This window comes from Ambystoma mexicanum, chromosome 6q (genome assembly GCF_040938575.1).
Source record: "Ambystoma mexicanum isolate Mex_15411 chromosome 6q, UKY_AmexF1_1, whole genome shotgun sequence".
Lineage (NCBI taxonomy): Eukaryota > Metazoa > Chordata > Amphibia > Caudata > Ambystomatidae > Ambystoma > Ambystoma mexicanum.
The window spans coordinates 1,684,764,719-1,684,790,019 of NC_090937.1; the positions used below are offsets into that span (position 1 = coordinate 1,684,764,719).

The 25,301-nt window shown below is 46.0% G+C and overlaps 1 protein-coding gene across 4 annotated transcripts in view; it reads left to right on the forward strand.

Annotated features, from left to right (window-relative positions):
• Positions 1–25,301, forward strand: part of LOC138517060 (zinc finger protein 268-like) — an 87,512-nt gene that overhangs the window by 21,405 nt on the left and 40,806 nt on the right. For 3 of the 4 annotated variants that reach the window (XR_011282351.1, XR_011282352.1, XM_069632569.1), the window contains exon 3: positions 20,312–20,375. The gene's annotated coding sequence lies outside the window, so the exon portion shown is untranslated. Of the gene's footprint in view, positions 1–20,311; positions 20,376–22,185; positions 22,250–25,301 lie in introns of all 4 variants that reach the window. The other variant, XM_069632570.1, reaches the window with a different exon arrangement.

Consider the following 25,301-nt stretch of genomic DNA (forward strand, 5'->3'; position numbering starts at 1 on the left):
TTAACCATGCCTGGGAAATTGTCTTCCTGTTTAGTGAGTTTGTTTCACTGCGGTAGACAATCTTTGGAAACTGACCAGGTCGCGCCACCCGAAGGGTAGCCAGCACATGAAATGTACATCAAGTATGCTATAGGGGCAATAGTGTTTAATGCAGTTTGGCATAGGCAGACCAGACGTGTATCAGACCTTCAGTGGCCTAATAATGGGAGTTTTGAATTAGCACGTATAGAACACTTAGGGCCTCATTACACGAATGGCGGTAAGGATTTACCGGTACCAGTAAAATACCGGTACCGGTAAATCCTTACCGCCTTACTACGAGGTCCCTTTGCGGGTTGGGGGATTTAACAGACGTTAAAAACCAACCTGCAAAGGGACCCAGGGAGCTAATTACAGTACCCATGGGGCAAAAATGGGAATGGGGAAGGGCAATGGTGGAAGGGGGAATTACCGCCCTGCCAACCTTGGAATGGGGCAGTAATTCCCCTTTCCGCCAAGGCGGTGCCGGTATTTTACCGGCATGAACCATGGCGCTAATAGCGCCATGGTTCTCCGCCATCCGTGTAATGAGGCCCTTAGAATCAGTATTGCTAGGAAAAAAGGCCAGACCTGCAGCGTTCAACGTTGTAAGAGACTGGAGGAAGGAAGCTAATCTCTGTTTGAGAAGTAGGAAAAACACGCACGTAGAAATAAAACAAATGTAGAGAAAGCGCTAGAGCATGATCAGCATCGGCAGACAGAAGCCATTAGGAACATGGATAGGGCTTTCCAATTAGATGTACAGAAAATATAACCTTTACAAGATTTATCAGATGAACTAATAAACAAAATATTAAATGAGCGAAGAAATGAACATCAAAGTACTGACCCAGTTGCACCTCCTCCTTATGTACCTCCTATTCCCGTGATTCCATCCGCACCTGCAGTAAGCAATTCCTCTCCCCCTGTGCCTGTGACATCATTTCCTCCACTGCCTTCAGAGCATGAGTTAGCCGCTTTAGCAGGCAGTTCTACAGAGATGGGGCCTGCGCAAGGAAGTATTAGACAGACTCGTAGCACGATTAGCAAAGGAAGGAAAGAAGAACTGGAAGAATGGGCCGAAACGTATATTGATGATGACAATGAAGTGGCTATGCAAAGTTCCATATCTGATCATAGAGGCCTTGTTGAACAACAGGTATTGTTAGAATGTATGGGGGATTATATTGTGAAAATATTGAGTGATTTGACTGATACAGTGGTACCGCAAGAGTTGTGTGATTTGGTTGTTCTTTCGAACTTGCGAGGTAATGCGGCAAAAGTACGAGAACGCGTAGGCCTTAATATTTGTGTTTAAGCGAGAACTTGATCGATTGCACAAAGAAATATTGAAAAAAGATAAACCGCATATGTCGTACGTTCAGAAACGGTTTTTACCGCCGCTGAAACCTGTTAGTGAAGAGATGTGAATTTGTACGCGAGATGCGCTTAGATGGATTACGGATGCCGCCAATACTCCAATTGAAGTGCATTATACGTTTAGCCAGTATACACCCGAAATGCAGAGAAAGGTGTTACAAGTTATGGTGGAGTATTTACAGGATGAATGTATGAAGAATAAGATATGTTGTCCCGCAGATTTAATGACAATTTATAAAAGAGCATTTTCGCCTGATACTGGAACGACTGCTTTTCACTTGATCTAGCTTTGTTGCTTAATAGACGAACGAATGTAGAATTCCCTGGTTTGCAATTACCCATGAGGGAGGTGCCTCCCACTTTTGTCCCGAAAGTAGAGGTTGCTGCCGATGGAGCCATTCCAGCGCGAACGATAAAAGCTCATTATATCGCACAGTTTGTACATGTCCCTTTTTCTAGGCAAGAAGTAAATACTATAAAGCAGATGGTCCCTGATATTAGAAAAATCCCGGCAGGATTCTATAAGGAAATTGAATCTGTTTTAAATTCATCTGTTATTACACCGAGTGACATTGATTTACTGTTTCCCCTGATTCTTCCTGTAGATATATGGAAACAGGTTAGAAATATAAATGACGTGCCGATGTTAGGCGATACATGGGAGAATTTTACTAAAATTGATAGTGAGAGAAAAGCTGGAGAAAAGCCACTGCAGTTAATGTTGGCTTTACCATCTCGAATAGTAGAGAAATTGAAAACTTTAGTGCCCGAAAAAAGAATAGTTATGGATAAATTAACTGCTTGTCTACAGGGCAAATTTGGAGGAGCGACAGATTATTTTAATCGGTTTGAAGAGGTATTTGCAGATTTTAGTGGTCAAGATCTAAGTACCGAACCCGGGAAGAGATTGTTTGTTGATAAGTTTGTGCGAGGGTTGTTACCGAAAATTCAAACTTTAGTAATGACATCTGAAAGTGCATGGCAAGCGAAATCACAAAGTGAAGTATTACATATGGCCCAATATTATGAGAACAGAGTAAATTCAGAAAAGGATAAGGAACTAAGGTATAAAGGAGATTTGAAAACAAGAGTGTTGTTACAGCAAGTAGCGAATAATAGTAGAGGTGCTGGGAACACACCATCTAGATTCCAATTTGCATTAACGTCCAACATGCAAAAGGGTCCAATAGGGATCAACCAATGTGCCTATTGTAGACAAGAAGGCCATTGGCAAGCACAGTGCCGACAGATACAGAATAGAAATGGGACTATTCTGAGAAGACAAAATGGAGGTCGTCCAGGAATATTAGGGCAGAATCGAAACCAAAAGGTGTCACAATTTCAGGATAATCAGGGTAATCAGAATCAACAACGAAACAATACAAATGGTGGAAATGTTTTTGACAATCAGTCCAATGCATATTACGCTAGCGATTTTACATCTGATGATGTACTGTTCTACTAGGACAGCCAGAAACAGGGGTTGGAACCAGTACCTATTCCCATTGAGCAGAAAGGGCCCTACGTATAAATGAAGGTCGGGAATAGGGAGCACATTTTTTTAGTGGACACAGGTGCACAAAAATGTTCAATTGACAATCAGCGGGTTCCAGAAATACCACTGCCAGGGCAAAGAAATGTCTCAGTAGGGTTCTCAGGTACGCCAGTAATTAGTCCAGTTTCACAACCAGTACCATTTCATACCAGGTCCATTTACAGAGTCTTGCCTGGTTTTTTTGAAGAAAAATTGCAGGGAAAATTTGTTGGGATTGAATTTGTTGAAAAAATTGAATGCGGTCATTTATTGTTCTCCTGATGGAGTGTATTTGACAATTTCGCCACAAAAGACTCCTGTTTCACAATTTGTATCTATGCCACAACTGAATTTAATAAAGTACCGGCTTGTAAATGGGCAGTAAACGACAATGATGTTGGTTGTTTGAAAGTAGAACCGGTGAAAACTGTTTTGAATGAAGGAATTACATTACCGCGTATTCCGCAGTATAACATTTTGCGGAGGGAGAAAGAGTGTTGACGTGCATTGTATCAGATTTAATTACAAGAAACGTAATTGAAGAAACTTCTGATAGTATTTGCAATAGTTTGATTCTTCCGGTTTACAAGAAAGGAGGAAATGATATACCTTACCGTTTTATAATTGACTTACACGGAGTAGATAAAGTGGTTGATCTGCAATTTCCATGTAACTAAAATTTTGACTATGATTCCAACCTCCGCATCGTATTTTAGTGTGATTGATTTGAAAAATGCAGTTTTTAGTATCCCAGTGTATCATGATAGTAGATATTTGTTTGCTTTTACACTAGGAGGACGTTCATTTACATTCACACGTATTCCGCAGGGTTACACTGAAAGTCCAAGAATTTATAGTAGAGCATTGAAGGAACAACTAGACATGCTTGAATTACCGACAGGGTGTGTATTGTTACAATACATTGATGACTTGCTAATAGCAGCAAACACAGAAGATATTTGTAAAGAAAGCACTGTTGCATTATTGATACATTTAGTGGCACATGGACACAAGGCTTCACTAAAGAAATTCCAGTATTGTCTCAAGGAAGTGGCCTATTTGGGCTACCTCCTTTCAAAGGAGGGAAGAAGATTGACACCAGAAAGAATAGAAAGCATCTCTGATATGCCTATTCCAAATATGCAGAAAGAAGTCAGGGCTTTAATTGGCATGACTACATATTGCAGGCAGTGGATCGCTAACTTTTCAATAATTGTGAAACCAATAGTGTCATTGACTAGGAAGGATGTTACCTTACCTTTGCCATGGAACATGGAATGTCAAGAAGCATTTGACCTGCTCAAAGCTGCATTGTGTTCAGCTCTAGTTTTGGGCACGCCAAAAGTTATTTGTGCATGAAAACAATGGATGTGCTTTGGCTGTTTTGACTCAGGAACACGGGGGGAGAAAAAGACCATGTGGTTACTTCTCTTCCATGGTGGATCCTGTTGCATGTGCTTTGCCGTGTTGTTTGCGAGCTGTTGCTGTAGCCGCCGTGTCAGTAAAACAAACCGAGGGAATGGTTTTAGTTCACGCTTTAACCGTAATGGTACCTCATTCAGTGGATGTTCTTTTAAATAGAACGCAGATGCAACATTTCACATCAGACAGATTAACAAGGTACAAAATTGTCCTATTTGCACCGCATATTCAAATTAAGAGATGTTGCGCTTTAAATCCGGCTGTGTTAATGCCTCCTCCCAGTGAAAGCGGGGGGTGAAAAACAATTCTCACATGATTGCTTAATGGTTACTGAACAAGAGGCAAAAGGAAGAATTGACCTAACTGACACTCCACACAAAGAGCCAGATGGAGAACTGTTTTGTGACGGTTCTTGTTTTAAATTACCAGATGGCACATCAACTGCTGCTCATGCCATCACGACACTGAAAACTATTATAGAGAGCAAACAAATCCCATATAACTCAGCACAAGGTGCGGAAATAATAGCGTTAACCAGAGCATGTGAAATTTCTGCAAACCTCAATGTAAACATATATAATGACAGTCAATATGCCTTTGGGGTGGTACACAATTTTGGTCGATTATGGACAAAGGGTTTTCCTGACATCGCATGGAACCAAAATCCAACATGGCACTTTGATAATGAGACTGTTGTCAGCACTTGCGCTTCCCAAGCGATTAGCAATAATGAAATGTGAAGCACATAAAAAAGTAACATGTGATGTTGGAAAGGGAAACGCACTTGCAGACCGAATTACAGAACAAACTGCCACTGATTTGCACTCAAAAATGTATATCGAAAAATCAGAAGGGGTGTCCTGCATGATAAAAAATGCAATTGAAACAGTTAAAGAGATACAAGCAGAAGCTACTCTACATTAAATAAAAAAATGGTGTGAGGGTCCAGCAGAATTAGATTCTGAGGGTTGTTGGGTGAACAAACAAAATAAACGATGGATGTTGCCGAATGCCTATGTAATGGCAGTGGTTACTATGGCTCACAGTCCGACACACATATGTGCTAGAAAAATGATTCAGCACCTGGATTCTGTATGGCAGAATTCGCACATCAGAAAAACTGCTGAAAGATTGGTTCAGAATTGCATGACTTGTTTACAACATAACATTGGGAAGGGAACAGTGACACCAGTAGGAAGTTTTGGCCCACCGTCTATGCCATTGGAAGACATCCATTTTGATTTCATAGAAATGGAGAGGTGCCAAAACTATAAGTATGTCCTCGTAGTGGTCTGCACATTCAGCAAATGGGTAGAGTCCTATCCCCTGAAAGATTGTACAGCTATGTCCACAGCTAAATCCATGCTAAAAGAATACTTTCCCCGATTTGGACTACCCCGTGTTATATGGTAAGATAATGGACCGCATTTTATTGCAGCCGTGATATTGCAAATTTGTGCAGGTCTCCAAATTGATATGCGATTCCATTCGGCCAGACACCCGATGAGTGCCGGTTTGGTAGAACGTCAAAACGGTATCTTGAAAAACAAGCTGAGCAAGATTTGTGCAGGGAGCAATTGAAATGGCCTGATGCATTGCCACTAGCTTTGTGCATGCGAACAGCTGTGCAGGCAAGGACTGGTCTCTCCCCATATGAAATTGTTATGGGGAGACCAGCCAATGTCTGGAATGTGCTCCGTCCGAAACGTTTGAGGGATATTGAGTATCCATTACTTATTGATTACTGTCAACAGTTGACTCAAAACTTGCGTTTGATTCATCAGCAGGTGCAGGAGGCTCTTCCTGTCAGATATACAGGCCCAGGACATTGGCTGCAGCCAGGTGACTGGATTCTGGTGAAAGATTTTGAAAGAAAGTCTTCACTTGCACCGCGCTAGACGGGACCTTTCCAGGTACTACTGGCCACGCAGACTGCAGTCCGAGTGAATGGCCGTAAACATTGGATCCACGCAACACCCACAAAAAGAGTTGCCTTTCCTTTGCAACACGAGAAAGAGATTGATGATCCTGACGTCGAAAGCAAGACACCTGTACCTGGTCACAAAGATATCATCACAGAATCCCCATCAGAAGTGCTTCCTAAGCCCGAGAAAGGGCCTGGGGAGATTGCAACGAAAATCGAAAGGCAAAAGTTGCCTCAACATTGTCCGACTGCTGCCTCATAATCACTCATTGCATCACAAATTGGCACTGATCCTGCATCTGGAAATGAGAGTGCATTGTTCATCGATCAAACTGTACCTGGAGCTGTAAGGTACAATCTACGTTCACGAAATCGGAAGTGATCAGCTTTTGCTTCGCCTCTGTTTCTAGCTTACGGATGGAGCTGGGAACGGAGGCCTAGGGAAAAGGAGCATATTAGCTGTATCAATTGAGAGCTCTGACACACGGTTTCCCGGTGCTATCATTGAAAGTGAATGTCTTTGCAACCTGGCACGGACAAGCGGGGGCAAATGATACCTACACTATAAAATTGATACTTTCTCCTGCCTTTTTGGAGCTCTGTGAGAGGTTAACATCAGCTTGCTGTCATCTGTAAGCAGGCTAACCTGAATTGCCTGAACTTTTGTTGCTAACGTGTGTTGCTGTGGAGAACTTTTCTGACGAACATTGAAAACCTTTCCTGAAATAAACATTATAGACAATGCCTATATTCGCTCCTGCTCCCGCCTGCACCAATGCTGTTGATGATATAGAGATAGAGATTAAGCCTACTCCAAGAAAGACTTGGTTCAGAAAGAATAATATGCTAATGATTATGATACCGCTTTGCATTTTGATTACACTGATCCCAATATTTTGGTATCTAGAGACTGTGCATCCCTTAAACTCTCTCTTGTCTGCTACCAATGCTCCTACAATGAGCAGCCCGGTATATGTGCTCTCTTATACTCGTCCATCACAAGAAGTGAAACATAGAAAAGGATATGATAGCACATTACTGCTGATTATGAATATGACCCATGCTATCTTGAATAGGTCCAATTGTTGGGTTTGTTCCCATTTACCCAGCACGGGGAAAGAGGAATGGGTTGGTATGTACATCCTTTGCCGCTTAATACTGCCTGTTATGCATCATTAAGAGCGTTATTTTTCAGAAATTGGAATGATAGTGTCACTGGACAATTTGATGGAACAAATATAAATGAATTTGAAAGATTGGTATTGGAACAGTTGGGTTGTTCCTTATTCACAAGCAGGAGCAAAATAAACACGGTAACAACGAATCCAGTAGGTAGATTCTCTAGGCCTTACCAGTCCCTAATCACTTTTAAAATAGCTCCGGTAGGAAACAAAGATGCTGTGCCTCCCTCCTATACTATTAATCACAGTCCACATTCTGTCCCATTTTGGTTACGGAAAAAGGGATCCCACCCAGTGGGGACATTAACCAGATGTATGAATACTGCTGTGCTCGAACAAGAAGAGAAGCCATTGTACATAGGAGGTTCTGTCTATTTTAAATGTGGAGATCAGGCCTATCCAGGGTTACCTAGAACCTGGGAAGGGACCTGTTATCTAGGGATACTTTTACCTGGTGTATTTCTTGCCAAAACTTCTGAAATAGCAAAAATATCTAGATCTCGGCCACAACGAGATGATACTGCAGGGCAGATTGCTGGGGATATAGCAAAATCATTTACACCATTTTGGGGACAAGCAATAAACTCATGGAATATAAGAAAACTGTCCAGGGTGTTAGAATAAAACGATAAATGGAACAACTGATATACTCCATTATATGACACTAGAACAAAAAGCAATCAGACTAGTTGCACTTCAAAATAGAATGGTGCTTGATATTATTTTGGCTGATCTTGGAGGTGTATGCAAATTAGTGGGATCAGCGTGCTGTGTATTTGTAAGTGACTCCTCCCCTACGATATTTGAAGCAATTAAGAAATTGCATGTCCTAAGCTCTGAAATTCATGTCCCCACAGGTGATTGGAATCTGAATATAAGTTCATGGTTTTGGGAACTGCTGTGATCATGGGGAATCTTGGTTATGATATTTGGAATCCTCATATTCTGCTGTTGTTGCATATGGGCATCATTATGACCCAGACGTTGGACCATGGTGCTAATGGCACCATGGTCCATGCCGGTAACTTACCGACTCAGGCATGGCGGAATGGGGAATTACCACCCCATTCCGAGGTTGGCAGGGCGGTAATTCCCCATGCCGCCATGGCCCTTCCCCATTCCCATTTTTGCCCATAGGGCTCAATGGGAGAGGGGAAGGCGCTAAGTACGGTACCGCTAATTGCGGTACCATACTTAGCACCAAGGTCCCTTTGCGGCACCCTACTTTAACGGCTGGTCTGTACCAGCCGTTAAGGTTGGATCACACAAAGGGACCTCGTAATCAGGCGCTAAGTGTTTAACAGCGTTTAGCCTTTTACGGCACCGTTAAACACTTAGCGCCAGGGTCATAATGACCCACAATGCCTGCCAGTCCTCTGCTCCCAAATTACAAATGAGTGTGTACATGCAATTAGTACGAAATCTCCTACTTGTATGATAAGTGATGGTGCACAACACGAAAACAAAATGATTAAAGAATTTATGGCAATTAATATTTCTGATGACGATTATAGTGTCATGGGTAGTTCGGAATTGGACACGTGGTCCGATGAAGACGCGATGTTTGGATGATGCTATTGGCTTAAGGCCAAAAGGAGGGTTTGTTAGACCAGAAAAGTAATCCCATAGTTGAATGATACGTATAGTATGTTGGCCAGAAGCAAATCGCATCATGTGACAAACATCGCAATCCAAGAATTGTTAATGAAACCAAAGGGCGTCCATTTTGTGAAATGTCAGCCATTTGCTTTCTTCTTTTCTGTTAAACACTTTGCAAATATATTCTATGCTTTAGATCCGCACACAGTGCGAGGCCACGGCTTGAACGCTGAAATGCTAACTCAGACAGGAATGTCAAACTGTGCAGAAATAGATTGTTTTTCTCTCTCACTAAGTCCTTAAAGTCGAGCAGAAGCTGCATCTAATCAGTAGTCCAGGTGCCGGTTTGTCTTGCGAGCACTGTTGTAAAAGGCAGTTAAACATGAATTATACATAAAAATTACATTAAAACATAATTAAGGAGCAGTGCTCCTTCGCGGAGAATGGTATTCTCCGCTTCAGAACTATCTGACCCTTAGCTCATGAGTCGTAACACACAGATAACTTAGTACGGAATGTTTCTCTGCTAAGAACAAGATATCCTTACCGAGCCAGAGCTCCATGATCCCCATAACAGAAAGCTGTCTCTGCTGCTTTTACTAGAATAACTATGTTTAGACTGAATGAAGACTTGTCATAACATGTCATAATTGTCAATCACTGAACCCTAGCCTGTATGACATGTATGAGGGCGGGTCGAATAGCTTTAACAAAGGATGATGGATGATGTATGATGTATATATATTGCTGCTTGAGCGCTGTTCTCTCTCTCGCATCTCACAGTGTCTGGGAATACACATCGTGAGGCGTTGAGACCCAGTCGGCCGACTGAGAAACTTTGAATAAAACCAGACTTGTTTGGAAAACGTAGCACGCGTCTGATGTGTCATTATAGTATATGGTTATTGTGCCTTAGTTTCCATATGTGGTCTTTATGGCCTAGCCGGGAAGTAGCAGAGAGAGAAGAGGGAGGAGAGTAAGAGAGGGTGGACAGGATGTCCCGGGTTTTAGAGATGAAGCGAGAAGCCAGAGCCATGCAGAGGGCCTGGGAGGGGACAGGAGAAGTAGACACTGCAGCAGGATTGGCCAGCTCCTTGCAGATTTAAAGAGTTCGGCCAAGTTGTTAGATGCCACAGAGATGCAGGCTTGGATGTGGGCTCTCTTCTTAGTGCGGACAGAGAGCTGGTACTGCCTTTAAGCAGGCGGCAGGCAAGTTTGTCAGAGGATGCACAAGAGGCCCACCATTTCATCTTAGCCACTCTACTCTTGCGTTTAAGGGTGACAAGGTCAGAATCGTACCAAAAGTTGCACTTTGCATTGGGCTTCAAGTGGATCCTCATGACAGGGGCAAGAGTATCAGAGATATCAGAGTGGAGTTTGGAAAGGGCAGTGTCAGGATGAGAGTCAGCCAGAGGTGGAGAGAAAGTGGCAGCAAAAGCCTCAAATGACACACGCTCCATGGGCTGGATGACCGAGAAGGTATGTGGCAATGCTGGAGCTGGCTTTTGATGGTGTCAGGGGCCCTACCATGGCCATGGGTGCTTACATTAATGCTCGTTGTCAGCTTAATCTGTGGGACTGGAAATCCAACAGCTCCCAGAAAGCTGCCGCTCTTCGGGGGAAGCTTTTCGGGGACTCTCTGGAGGACAAGGTTCATCAGGTGTCCCGGGCTGACGAGCACGCTGAGAGGTTGCAGCGTAAGCCTGCTCCTCTGGTTGGGCGATCTTCGGGAGCTCCGCCTTGGAGCCATGCACCTGGGAGCAGGCATGGCCAATTTCATTGTTCCAGGGGCATCCGTCCCAGGCCTGGGGTTCCTAAGCCAGCGGAAGGCCATTAGAAGTCCTGACAATCACTGTGTGCCTGTGGGGGCCCATCTCCTACTTCCTGTGTGGGTGCGGTGGTTCTCTGACGCTTGGGTCCTGAAGATTGTCCTGGAGGGTTACTGGATGCACTTTCTGTCTTCTCCTCTTTAACAGTCCTGGATCATGACTATGCTGCCCAGGGACTCTGCCAAGAGATCAGCCATAACCTCGGCCGTTACTGAGCTTCTGTCCAAGGAGGCCATAGTGTCCGTGCCCCGGCTCCAGTGCGGTCTGGGGTCCTACTGTCAGGTGTTCTTGGTCCCGAAACCTCAGGGGAAGTTTCGTCTCATCCTGGATTTGAAGCTGCTGATTGCCTTTGTCAGGGGTGTTTGTTTTCGGATGGAGTGCAAAAGATTATTCCTCTGGTCAAGCAGTGGGACTGGATGGTCGCCTCACCCATCCCACCTGCAGTTCCTCAGGTTCTCTGTGGGGCAGGGCACCATTATCAGTTCCGGTTCCTTGCTTTTGGGTTCACGACTGCGCCACAAGTGTTTATGACGGTGGTGGCACCATTGGTGGCTCATTTACATCTGCAAGGTGTCCAGCTGTTCCCATACTTGAACGACTGGCTGATCAAGGTATATCTCTGCTGCACTGTCCATTTGCACCTTCTCCTTGTCTCTCAGTCACTCCTGTAGTGGTGTTTCCTGATCAACTAGGGGAACTCTCAGTTGGCCCCTTCCCATAGTTCATAGGGGCGTGATTCTGCACCAGGAGTGGGAACGTTCTTCACTGGTCCCCCTCCTTGCAGTCTCTCGAGCTACAGATCCTGATTTCGTGTGACCTGCGTGTTTCTCTGGGTTGGTGGTTGAGAAGTTCCTCCCTTCTAAGGGGGGTGGCTTTGGAAACCCTCCTCGGGTGGTTCTGTCCACCGACACCAGTGGCTTGGGGTGAGGGGCCTCCCTGGGGTTTCTTTCTGCTCAAGAACAGTGGGGCAGGGAAGTTCTCCTTCGTTCCTCGAATTGGAGGGAGTTGGAGGCCATTCATCAGGCTCTCATGTGGTTTTGCAGGGCCGGGCTGTGTTTGTTCGGACCGACAATTCCTCTGTCAACAATCAAGGGGGTTCAGGGTCCAGGGCCCTGAAATCTCTGGCAGGTTGCATCAGGGTTTTGGCCGAACAGCATTTTTCCATGGAGGCGGTGTTAGGACAGTTTTTCTGAAGTCCAACTAAGGGCCTAGAAAAACCATTCAACTGAGGCAGTACAAGACTCCACTCTTAGTATAAGGCTGTACCACCTGAGATCAGGGTAGCGTAGACAGAGCAGCCAGGCTTATCTTAGGAGGGAGAGAGGGCAGTAGACACAGTACAAGTGAAATTTTAATACAAATGATCCAAAGAAACACTGAAACACTATGGGCCTCATTACACGGTAGGCGGTAAACCATGGCGCTATTAGCGCCATGGTTCATGCCGGTAATTTACTGGTACCGCCTTGGAGGAAAGGGGAATTACCGCCCTATTCCAAGGTTGGGAAGGCGGTAATTCCTCCTTCCTCCATTGCCCTTTCCCATTCCCATTTTTGCCCCATAGGGCATAATGGGAATGGGGAAGGCGCTAATTACGGTACCGCAAATTGCGGTACCGTAATTAGCACCCCCGTCCCTTTGCGGGTTCGTTTTTTAACGCCTGCTAAAAGCAGGCGTTAATGTACCAACCCGCAAAGGGACCTTGTAGTAAGGTGGTAAGGGTTTACCGGTACCGGTAAAATACTGGTACTGGTAAACCCTTACCGCCTACCGTGTAATGAGGCCCTATGTATTGTAAAAATAAAGGATTTATTTAAAAACAGGTATGCCCAGATAAATCTAGGGGTAAGTAAGTACTAAAACATTATAAGAAATCACAACACTATAATTGAAAGCACACAGACCCAAGTATAGACCTTATTTGGAGCACCTAACAGTAGTTCTAGGGAAGTCAAAACCTTGTTATACACATTTAGTATAGGTCAAGCCTATTCTTTGGGAGTAAAAGACCAATGGTTACTTTCAGATTACATTTGGTAATACAAGGGCAGTAGGCCCTTCCGGTTGTACAGTGAAAAAAACACATAAAAAGTCAACTGGGCAATATATTTTTGGTGAATAGTGAAACACTTATCCTAGGTGCAGTAAAAACCTATAACTACTTTTGCCATAACACCGTTATACCAGGTGAGTTAAACCTAAGGATGTAATATACCATTACAGATGCTTTTGAAATCAGGTAACCCCAGGTGAGTTAAACAATAACTCTTGTAACTTGTTTTGGATGGCACACAGCTAACACAAGGAAAGTAAAACCCACTTACTTTAACTTCACCATGAAGGGGAAAGTAAAACCCAGTGTCACACTTTACTGAATGGTTATTCTAGGTAGGCAACAACCTAATGTAGACTTATTAAGGACAGGCTAGCAGCAAGTCGGGGGAAGCAAGACCTAGTTGGGGGACACTCATGCAGTTATCCTAACAGGACTAACCTGGTGAAACCAACACATTACTTTTTTAAAGAGGCACAACCTAATCACAGGAGACTAAAATACCTTCACATCTACTTTCTATTAGACTGGCAAAACAGTGACCAAGGAAGAAAAGATGATAACCATACTTTTAAGAATAGTGCATCACACATTCAAGATCAGTAAGAACTTTTGTAACTGTTCACTCTGAGAATTACAGTTACCCACCAACTCTTTACAATTAAGTAAAACACTTGATTTCTTTTCTATGCAGAAGTCCTAAACCCTTCAAAGGGCCTCATTACACGGACGGCGGTGGACCAAGGTGCTACTAGCACCTTGGTCCATGCCGGTAAAATACCGGCACCGCCTTGGAGGAAAGGGGAATTACCACCCTATTCCAAGGTTGGTGGGGCGGTAATTCCCCCTTCCCCCATTGCCCTTCCCCATTTTTGCACCATAGGGCATAATGGGAATGGGGAAGGTGCTAATTACGGCACCGCAAATTGCGGTACCGTAATTAGCTCCCTGGTCCCTTTGCGGGTTGGTTTTTAACGCCTGCAAAAAGCAGGTGTTAAAGTCTCCAACCCGCAAAGGGACCTCGTAGTAAGGCGGTAAGGGTTAACGGTCACCGGTACCATTAACAGTGACCGTTAACCCTTACCGCCGTCCATGTAATGAGGCCCAAAGTCTTTCCCTTAGAGCATGAGTGTTCCCAGTAGCAGAAGGGGGTCACTAGGACTAGTGACCAACAGGCAGTGTTAGAATACGTTCTTTAGTAGCAAAAGTCAGAGTTTCCTTAGGAAAACTGGCAAACAAGTGAGTACTTTACTTCTAGGGTTAGAAGAGGGTCCAGGGGCTTCACAGAAGACACCCCAGCAGGATTCTAGCAGTGGGACTGGGTGTACTGGATGAGGGACCTCCCAATCACAGAAGACACCCCAAAGCTACACAGAAAGCCCAACAGGCTTAAGGTAAGTATATACCCAAGCCAACACAGTACCTCAGCAATGAAGAAGAGATTGCAGCAGGAGAACTTCAGGGACTGCAGCCAAATACCCGGTCAGTGGATTGCTTGTCCTGGAGACTGAAAACAAGACCTCAGAAGGGACTTTGCACCAGGGATCGATGAAGAAGGCTCTAGGCAAGGTTTCCCTTGCGGCTGAATGCAGTTCTGCGGATTTGGCACCTTTTCAAGGAGCACAGAAGAAGACAGAAAATTGCAGTTTAATTCTCGTCGTTTAAAAGGTCCAGCACTCTTGTGAGGGGACTTTTCGGACTCAATTCGTGTTTCTGGAGATACACCAGCATGCCCACAAAGTTTCAGTGAGATTTGGAATTCGGAAGACCGTGCACCGCACAGTGGCAGGAGGTCCCAGGGTTTTGGGGTACTGCAAGAATGCAAGGTCGCAGCAACCAGTGGAATGGCTCAAAATGCAGGTCTTCTTGAGTCTAGTGGGTCTCACCAGGCTCTAGGTTTGGGTTGTCGTTTTCGGAGACCCCCGGTTGATTAGACGGATGGGCTGTAGCATGCTCCGGTTACACAGCAGGCTCTCTGGCCACTGGAAAGCATCTCCCCCACTTTTCCTTCGTCAACCTCTTCGGTTTTCTGTTCCAGTGGTCGACATGACTTCAGCTTCCAGGTTTCCAGTATTTATCAGGAACTACAGCACAACCTTTGCATTCTCTCCCCGCATTTTACAAGAAAGGGGCGTCTGGTTGTCCAATCAGGACATGCAGTCCCCCACTGGGATTTGTCTCAGTTGAAGGAAGGCCTAAGACAAAGGAGGGGGAAGTTTTGGACTCCTCCCCCACTTCCTGTGCTTACAGACTGACTGGAGCCTGGGCGGGGTGCCCAGGGAAATCCCGCCAAAGACAAAAATCACACAAAGGAATTTCCCGCCCTGGATGTCAGGGGAAGTAACAAGAAATGACAAGAAACACTAAAATGGCAGAAAAAGAAGACCGGGGCCATTTTGGTAAAATGAGCACCCTTGGGTGCCTTTACTGCAGCTGTGATCACAGTCCGCGGTAAAGTGCACCAAATTAGTAAAAAGTATCACTGCCACCAGCAATGAAAGGTAAGTTTGTCACTATAACAGAATTGTTACAGTTTTAATGTGAAAGGGGATACATTGTATCTCCCCAGCACTCCACATAAGGTGTGGTGTGCTGGTTTCACAGAATAAAATGTGAAAGGGATCCAAAGATCCTTTCTACCCTTGGGAACTGTATTTCACTCAAGGTTAGCACAAGAAAGTTAAATGGGGAGCCCCTAGGGCAACCCACCAACAACAGGCACTTATTGCCAATAAGTTGTTAAACATTATGGGCCTCATTACGAGATACGCCGGTAGCCATGCCGCTATTGGCGGCATGGCTGCCGGCAAAACCGCATCCGTGTCCGTGTCTTCAGAATGAGGACTTACTGGACCATTCCGAGTTCGGATGGCCCGGTAATTCCTCACTCGAGGACACAGACATGGTTCATCCCCATTCCCATTTCAGCCCCCATAGGGCTGAATGGGAATAGGAGAGGGAGTAAACAACGGGCCATTACGAGATGGCCCATTGTTTGCTCCCTCTTCCCCTCGCGGGACCCGGTATGCACGCCTGGTTTTCCCAGGCGTGCTTAACGTGTCCTGCGAGGGGACCTCGTAATGTGGCGGAACGGGTTGAACGGCGCTGCAGCCTTTTACGTCGCTGTTTAACCCGTTCCGCCAGGGTCGTAATGAGGCCCTATAACTTTAAAACGACAATATAGAGAGTCTTAAAAATGACAACCATAAAAAGAGTTAAAGATTAGGTGAGTGTGGAAAAAGGTTCCCACTCACTGAGGTATTAATGAAAAATATCCCACTAGAAAAGCAAAAACCTTTGGGGTTGAACCAGGAAAGGAAGATTTACCAGCTCTGTGGAAATCTTACCTAACAGGCGGTACACATTCAGGGGTGGATAATGTGGTTCCCGATCCTCTCAGTCAGGTGTTTCTGTCTGCCCAGAGTTGATGTTGTCTGATCAGGTGTTTGCGGGTGTTTATTTCCCGTTCGGAACACCGGTGTTGGATCTGTTTGCATCGCCCTCGTCAGGCAAGGTTCCCAGGTTTTGCTCTTGGGTTCCTGTCGTTTGGCGTGTGGTAGGTGGCCACCTTGAATATAGACTGGCCCCAGGGTCTCCATTATGCTTTTCCCTCCTCTCATTTCCCAGGTGGTTCTGAAAATCTGCCGGAATTCTTCACTGGTGATCTTGAGGGTTCCCTCTTGGCCTTGCAGGGGGGTGGTTTTGGTTGCTCATGGATCTACAGTTGCGGGAGGTGTGGAGGACTCCCAGTTGACCATGCCCTCTACGGGGGTTTCTGGGGGCGGCGTTGCCTGTGATCCGCTGGTCAGCTTGGCTCCTGAGAGGGCAAGGCTTTTGAGTTTGGGTTTCTCGGCTCCAGTCATAGTGACGATTTTCCAAGATAGGCATTGGGTCAATTTTCTCAGCTGGTGTGGCGGGTGTTACCCCCCCAAGGTCGTGGTGTCCCGGGGGTGTTGCAGCATGGCTTCAATAAAGGGTTGGTGGTGAGGGATTTTGTGAAACCTGAAGGTATCGCCCTAACTAGTCCCTGGGGATATGCCATCCAGGTGGCCAGGACACAGCCATTGCGATTGGATCCAGTTTCTGGGGGTGGACCAATGAGGGAGGATCACCTGGATGGGGGGTTCTCAGGGAGTGGAAGTGGGACATTGACGGGTGAGATGCGTTATCCCCCTCCCTATAACACCTTTTCCCCATCCTACCCCATATGATATTCCGAGACACTGCCCCCCCCTTTTCCGACCCGAACACTTTCACACACCACAGACAACAGACTATCACCGAGCAGTTTACCTGACGTGTCCCAACACAAGGGTCCGGCAAAGTCAGGCAATTGACCTGAATCACATACACATGACATCCCTTTCCCTTCCCCACAGGGATAAAAGGTGGAGCACGAGAGCACACTACGAGCAAGGCAGACTGCACGACGAGACAACTCTCCGGGCACAGCAATTCAAGAGGAGGAGAAAGATGGCGCATACCGGGAGGGTGACAAGAAGAGAAGCAACCTTGCCCTTTCCGATTAAGGCCGATGAAACCTCTGCAGAAGGAATCATAAAACCGTGAACAATAGCCCTCGTATGTCACAGCAGATGTCAATGGTACACAAGACCCTCCTCTGCTGATAACCAACCTGCGAGAGATGCTTGTCTCTGGGGTACCAACCTTGACAGCCGATACGAAGAAAGCCAAACGGTTCAACACAGCCGGTGAGTCGAGAGGAGAGTCGATAAGAAACTGAACTGTGTTGAACAAAAAGTAGCAAAATGCTAATTGAACTTTGAAAGCATAAAGAGTGATTGATGAGAAAAAGGGGAAAACCAGCTGAAAGGGACCCATCACCATGTGGATGTTTGGCGAGAGACTCTAGTTTGGTTCCCCAGCTTTGTTGAAACTACTGATTCCAGAAGGCTGTGCGAAGACCGTAAGAATAGTGTCAAAGTGTTCATACAGAGGTCTAGGAAAATCTGCTGTACAGTCACAAGTCTTTGACCAACAAGTAAAGGAAAGCTAAGGGTAACGAATCCTGCATGGTAAAAGAAAAGATTGGCAAATAGTGAACCCGGAAGAGGGATGCCAACAATGGGGGGGCGAAGACTAAGTCCCGAAATACAGTCTGTTGACAAGAGTGAACCCGGCAGAGGGATGTACACAGTGAACTGTACAAAGACATGTTCCGGAAGTCACCAGATAAATTGCATTGAAAGCCATAGTGTACCCGATCGAGGGAGGTGAACAGTCGACAGTCAAGTCAGAGCTGAGCCCGGAAGATGGCGATCCAATGGTGAAAAGCCAACACCCACCGACCTGTGAGTGCAACAAATCAAAATACAGGCGGGGTCTTAGCCCAGAAGACGGGAACCTGGGGGTGAAGAGCTATCACCCAAATATAGATAAGAGCTTTTGTTGAACTTTTAGTTTGATTATTTGAACTATCAGATCCTCAGAAGTAGGAGAGACAACCTCCGAAGAGCCTGATATTAATAGGAACTTTCTAGCGATCTGCTCCTGGAATAGGGGGATTCAGAGGTGAAAGACATCACCCGATGCATCTTTGAAAAGGACCTCTTTGTTTATTATTTGAATACATCAGCCTGACGGCATCAAGAGACTTTTGATAGAAAAGAGACGTAACCACTGAGTGCCCTGATTGCTGAAAGTGGAACTGTTAGCTCGTGCTGGGAAAGCTTGAGCGTGTGCTGTGCTCCAAAGTCCCACCTTGTCCCATGATGAAAATGTGTGGAAGGTAGACCTCCAGTACTGCATCCTGATTTATCATTTGTGAAAACTTCCTTCTTTCTTAAGATCATTAGCCCATGCTTCTTTTTGTATTTAACGTAAGGATTGGCAATATGTTTTTCTTAGTCTAGGCCCTTTTATTTTTGACACAACGCCACTAGGACTGCCGTATTATTATTTGACGGTCGAAACTTGCTCCCATCTTACATTTAGGATTAGATTAGGTTTTTTCCAATTTACCTTTACAGTTTAATAAACTCCCTTGAACTGTGTTCGCTTTTGTCTGTCTATTCCTGATACTATCCCTTCCTTACAGCACTTTGTGGGCTCAATGGGCTGCGTTGAAGACCCTGTTGGAGGGTTTTGGTGTTCTTCTGTTGGATTTGGGTCTGGTGGGCCAGTTCATTAGGAGCCTGGTGTCTTCTAGGCTTCATATGTGTTCGGGTTCCCTTGCTTGAGTTTTGCCCCTGGTTTTACGCTTTCTTCAGTCAGCTCCTTTTGAACCAATTGGCCTTATGGATCTTAAACACCTTACGATCAAGACAGCCTTTCAGGTTGCCATCACCTCTGCCCAGCGGCTGGAGGAGATTGAGGCTCTCCTGTGCAGTTCTCCCTTTCTTCGTGTCTTGCCTGACTGCTTGGTGTTGAGGTGTGATCCCCGGTTCTTGCCTAAAGTTGCCTCTAAGTTCCATCTGACCCAGAAAGTGGCCCTCCCAGCATTTTTTCCAGAACCTCTGTCTCTTGAGGAGTTGTCTTGGCACTCCCTTGATGTGCGTCATATGGTCCTGGAGTACCTGGCCAGAACTGAAACTGTTCAGCGTTCTGACAGTCTTCTGGTGACTTTTGGTGCGGCTGGTGCGGGGAGTAAGACTTTGGTTGTTTCCATTAGTCGCTGGATAAAATTGGTGATTTCTATGGCCTAGTTGACCTCTGGTCTTTCTGTCCCTTTGGGTGTGCAGGGTCGTTCCACCAGGGGTAAGGGTGCTTCCGGGGGAGATGCTCAGGGTGTTCCAATGCATGAGATTTGCAGAGCCGCGAGCTGGGCAGACAGCAATCCCGTTATTACACATTACAGGCTTAATATGGGCAGTTCTCCGGATGGTTCCTTTGGTGTGGGGTTACTGTCTGTGGCCTAACTGTGATATTCTGTTGTTCAATTGCTCATTAAACTTGGTATGTTTGCATTGATCCTGGGTGTCATCTTGCTTCCTGCTTTCCGTTGGGCCCTTACATTTGGTTTGGCTTGGGCATGCCTCATTGGTGAGTACTGGGATGAGGAAGAGGGATGTGGAGGTAATGCTCAGATTACTCACTGGTAATCTGCATTACTCCTAGACCTACTCTTCCTCGTCATAGTAATACTGACCATCTGCACCCTCACATGGTGTGGAAGTGCCCAGTGTCTGTACAGGCTTGCTAAGTACTGGTGTATTGTGGGTAAGTGGGAGCGGGGCCTCATTGGTGAGTACTGTGACTAGGAAGCGTAGGACTAGGAGTAATGAAGATTACCGGTAAGTAATCTTGGCATTATACATTTTCTCTGCTTGTCATGTAAATGCTAGACGTATTTAATTTAGATCACTCTTGTGGTAGATTATTTAATCATATGATAATGTTTGCTTTCTCCAGACCTGAATACATTATTGGTGTGCCCTCCTGTTCAGCAAAGAATACGGAGCAAAGGCTACAAAAGGTAAATAACTGCTTTGATATATGTATGCCTCTCTGCACACGTTGTTCTTTGCTTCTGTCTCCCGACCTGCGGACCAGTGTCCTCCCTGTATTCTCTTCCCTTTCTCTACTCTTTTTCCTCCCCTTGTGCCCAGGCGTGGACTAGGAACCACAAATGCCCAGGAAAAAGTTATTAAAGTGGCCCCATCTTGCACTGAGCAAAGAAGGATAGCAAGCAACCCCAACCCCTCAACAGAGAGCAAGACAGATTGCAAGCAACCCCAACCCCTCAACAGAGAGCATGAAGGATAGCAAACAACCCCAAACAACCCCTCAACAGAGAGCAAGAAGGATTGCAAGCAATCACAACCCCTCTACAGACCAAAAAGGACAGAAAGCAACGCCATCCCCTCAACAGAGAGCAAGAAGGATAGCAAACAACCCCAAACAACCCCTCAACAGAGAGCAAGAAGGATTGCAAGCAACCACAACCTCTCTACAAATCGCAAAAAGGACAGCAAGCAACGCCATCCCCTCAACAGAGAGCAAGACAGATTGCAAGCAACCCCAACCCCTCAACAGAGAGCATGAAGGATAGCAAACAACCCCAAACAACCCCTCAACAGAGAGCAAGAAGGATTGCAAGTAACCACAGCCCCTCTACAGACCAAAAAGGACAGCAAGCCACGCCATCTCCTCAACAGAGAGCAAGACAGATTGCAAGCAACCCCAACCCCTCAACAGAGAGCATGAAGGATAGCAAACAACTCCATCCCCTCAACAGAGAGCAACAAGGATAGCAAGTAACCCCATCCCCTCAACAGAGAGCAAGAACGATAGCAAGCAACGCAACCCATCAACAGAGAGCAAGAAGGATAGCAAGCAACCCCATCCCCTCAACAGAGAGCAAGAAGGATAGCAAACAACCCCAAACAACCCCTCAACAGAGAACAAGAAGGATTGCAAGCAACCACAACCCCTCTACAGACCAAAAAGGACAGCAAGCCACGCCATCCCCTCAACAGAGAGCAAGACAGATTGCAAGCAACCCCAACCCCTCAACAGAGAGCATGAAGGATAGCAAACAACCCCATCCCCTCAACAGAGAGCAACAAGGATAGCAAGCAACCCCATCCCCTCAACAGAGAGCAAGAACGATAGCAAGCAACGCAACCCATCAACAGAGAGCAAGAAGGATAGCAAGCAACGCCAATCCCTCAACAGAGAGCAAGAAGGATAGCACACAACCCCATCCCCTCAACAGAGAGCAAGAAGGATAGAAAGTAACCCCTTAACAGACAGCAAGAAGGATAGCAAGCATCCCCAGCCCCTCAACAGAAAGCAAGAAGGATAGCAAGCAACCCCACCTCCTCAACAGACAGCAAGAAGGATAGCAAGCAACTCCATCCCCTCAACAGAGGGCATGGATGAGGGTAAAAGTGTGGATTTTATAGTACGTTTACCTATAAACCGTGATTTAAAAAGTCAAGTTTTAAACTTTATCAACATGTTTAATCTTCATTACTCCTAGTCCTACTCTTCCTCGTCAGTACTACCGACCATCTGCACCCTCACATGGTGTGTAAGTGCCCAGTGTCTGTACAGGCTTGCTAAGTACTGTTGTATTGTGGGTAAGTGGGAGGTTATACCTCTGGGCGAGCGAGGCCTCATTGGTGACTAGGAAGCGTAGGACTAGGAGTAATGAAGATTATCTGCAAGTAATCTTAGCATTATACATTTTCTCTTTTTGTCATGTAATTGCTAGATGTATTTAATTTAGATCACTCTTGTGGTAGATTATTTAATCATATGATAATGTTTGCTTTCTCCAGACCTGAATACATTATTGGTGTGTCCTCATGTTCAGCAAAAAATACGGAGCAGAGGCTCCAAAAGGTAAATAACTGCTGTGATATATGTAGGCCTCACTGCACACGTTGTTCTTTGCTTCTGTCTCCCGACCTGCGTACCAATGTCCTCCCTGTACTCTCTTCCCTTTGTTTACTCTTTTTCCTCCCCATGTGCCCAGGGGTGGATTAGAAACCACAAATGCCCAGGAAAAAGTTATTAAAGTGGCCCCATCTTGCACTGAGCAAAGAAGGATAGCAAGCAACCCCAACCCCTCAACAGAGAGCAAGAAGGATAGCAACCAACCCCATCCCCTCAACAGAGAGCAAGAAGGATAGCAAGCAACCCTCACACCTCAACAGAGAGCAAGGAGGATAGCAAACAACCCCACCCAACCCCTCAACAGAGAGCAAGAAAGATAGCAATCAACCACAACCCCTCGACAGAGAGCAAGAAGGATAGCAAGCAACCCAACCACTCAACAGAGAGCAAGAAGGATAGCAAGCAACCCCATCCCCTCAACAGGGAGCAAGAAGGATAGCAAGCAACGCCAACCCCTCAACAGAGAGCAAGAAGGATAGCAAACAACCCCATCCCCTCAACAAAGAGCAAGAAGGATAGCAAGCAACCCCAACCCCTCAACAGAGAGCAAGAAGGATAGCAAGCAACCCCAACCCCTCAACAGAAAGTAAGAAGGATAGCAAGCAACCCCATCCGCTCAACAGAGAGCAAGAAGGATAGCAAGCAACCCCAACCCCTCAACAAAGAGCAAGAAGGATAGCAAGCAACCCCATCCGCTCAACAGAGAGCAAGAAGGATAGCAAGCAACCCCAATCCCTCAACAGAGAGCAAGAAGGATAGCACGCAACCCCATCCCCTCAACAGAGAGCAAGAAGGATAGAAAGCAACCCCTCAACAGAGAGCAAGAAGGATAGCAAGCAACCCCTCAACAGAGAGCAAGAATGATATCAAGCAACCCCAGCCCCTCAACAGAGAGAAAGAAGGATAGAAAGCAACCACAACCCCTCAACAGAGAGCAAGACTGCCCAAGACTGCTAACACCAGCTTACTGCCCTACTTGCACTTTGACCTACTCTGCATCCCTTATTAACTATCCTGTAAATCACTGCCTTATCGATATTCATTTGAATGTATATTTTGTAAATTTTGTAAATCTTCCTGTAATAATCTTGTATTACTCTGTCACATTGCCTTGTCATGCTTTCATCTTGTTGTAACTAAGTTAAGCGCCCGGTTGCCCCTGGGCCTGGTGCGCTATAGAAATAAATAAAATACAAAAATACAAATACAAGAAGGATAGCAAGCAGCCCCAGCCACTCAACAGAGAGCAAGAAGGATAGAAAGCAACCCAAACCCCTCAACAGAGAGCAAGAAGGATAGCAAGCAACCCCACCCCCTCAACAGACAGCAAGAAGGATAGCAAGCGACTCCATCCCCTCAACAGAGAACAAGAAGGATAGCAAGCATCCCAACCCCTCAACAGAGAGCAAGAAGGATAGCAAGCAACCCCAACCCCTGAACAGAGAGCAAGAAGGATAGCAAGCAGCCCCAGCCCCTCAACAGAGGGCAAGAAGGATAGCAAGCAACCCAACCCCTCAACCGAGAGCAAGAAGGATAGCAAGCAGCCCCAGCCCCTCAACAGAGGGCATGGATGAGGGTAAAAGTGTGGATTTTATAGTACTTTTACCTATAAACCGTGATTTTAAAAAGTCAAGTTTTAAACTTTATCAACATGTTTAATCTTCATTACTCCTAGCCCTACTCTTCCTCATCAGTACTACCGACCATCTGCACCCTCACATGGTGTGTAAGTGCCCAGTGTCTGTACAGGCTTGCTACGTACTGGTGTATTGTGGGTAAGTGGGAGGTTATACCTCCGGGCGTGCAGGGCCTCATTGGTGACTAGGAAGCGTAGGACTAGGAGTAATGAAGATTACCGGTAAGTAATCTTGGCATTATACATTTTCTCTTCTTGTCATGTAAATGCTAGAAGTATTTAATTTAGATCACTCTTGTGATAGATTATTTAATCATATGATAATGTTTGCTTTCTCCAGACCTGAATACATTATTGGTGTGTCCTCATGTTCAGCAAAGAATACGGAGCAAAGGCTACAAAACTGTCATGTCTCCCAGTGTTCGTCATCATCACCCACCTGTCACTCACCACCATCGGAGCTCACGTGACCTTCGTGTCCCTGCACACGAATGACGGCGATACCCCGCCAAACAAAGGAGACCCGTTCACTACGGCCCGAGGGCTCTTCACCCCTTTTTACACTGGCACCTCCCATGGAGAGTCTCGCACGACTGGCGCTGCCGCTTGGGCACACACAGGACCGGGCGTCACGTGACGAGGCATCTACAACGGCCTTCGTCATCATCTCGGGTCAGGTGACACGGACCCTCACGTCCCCCACGTGATGCGAATCTGGTGACCCTCCACACAGTTAAAGGAAGCAGGGAAACACGGAAGCACCGCTTCACAGCTGCTTCCTTCACGGACTGCTTTGGCGTTTTGGATTCCTTTGAAAACCACGATTGCTCGACCACGGAACGCTACACGGACTGCCTCATCTCTACCCCGGATATCACGTTGCCTTGTTTGCTTAACTGGAAACCCTCCCTGGATTGCTAACCTGCCGGTTTCCATTGCCTCCTACTGGTTTCTTGACCCGGACTTGTTCACTGGACTGCCTAAGGATATCCTTGGTACTAAATACCGAACTTTGTGGTTACCCTTTTTTGGCCCTCGACCTCGGAACTGTTTTTCTGGACTGCTCACGGATTGCCCTACGTATTTGTCTCAGGTGTTTCCACCTTCCCGAATACCGTCAAAGAAACAACCGACCAGTGAATGCAGTACCCCCCCTACGCCTCCATATCTCACAGGCCGCCGTCTCCTTCACTTTTGGGTAAGCCCCGTTTTGGTTCTTCTATCACCTGGCATTGTTGTGCATTCCCTGTTTTGATTAACCCTCCATTGCCTTACAGTGGTCAGGGGGTCCTCCTTGGCGTTTCTGGTTCCGGATTGACGACATTCTTCACCTGTGACCCCAAGTGCCGCACGGGTAGTGTT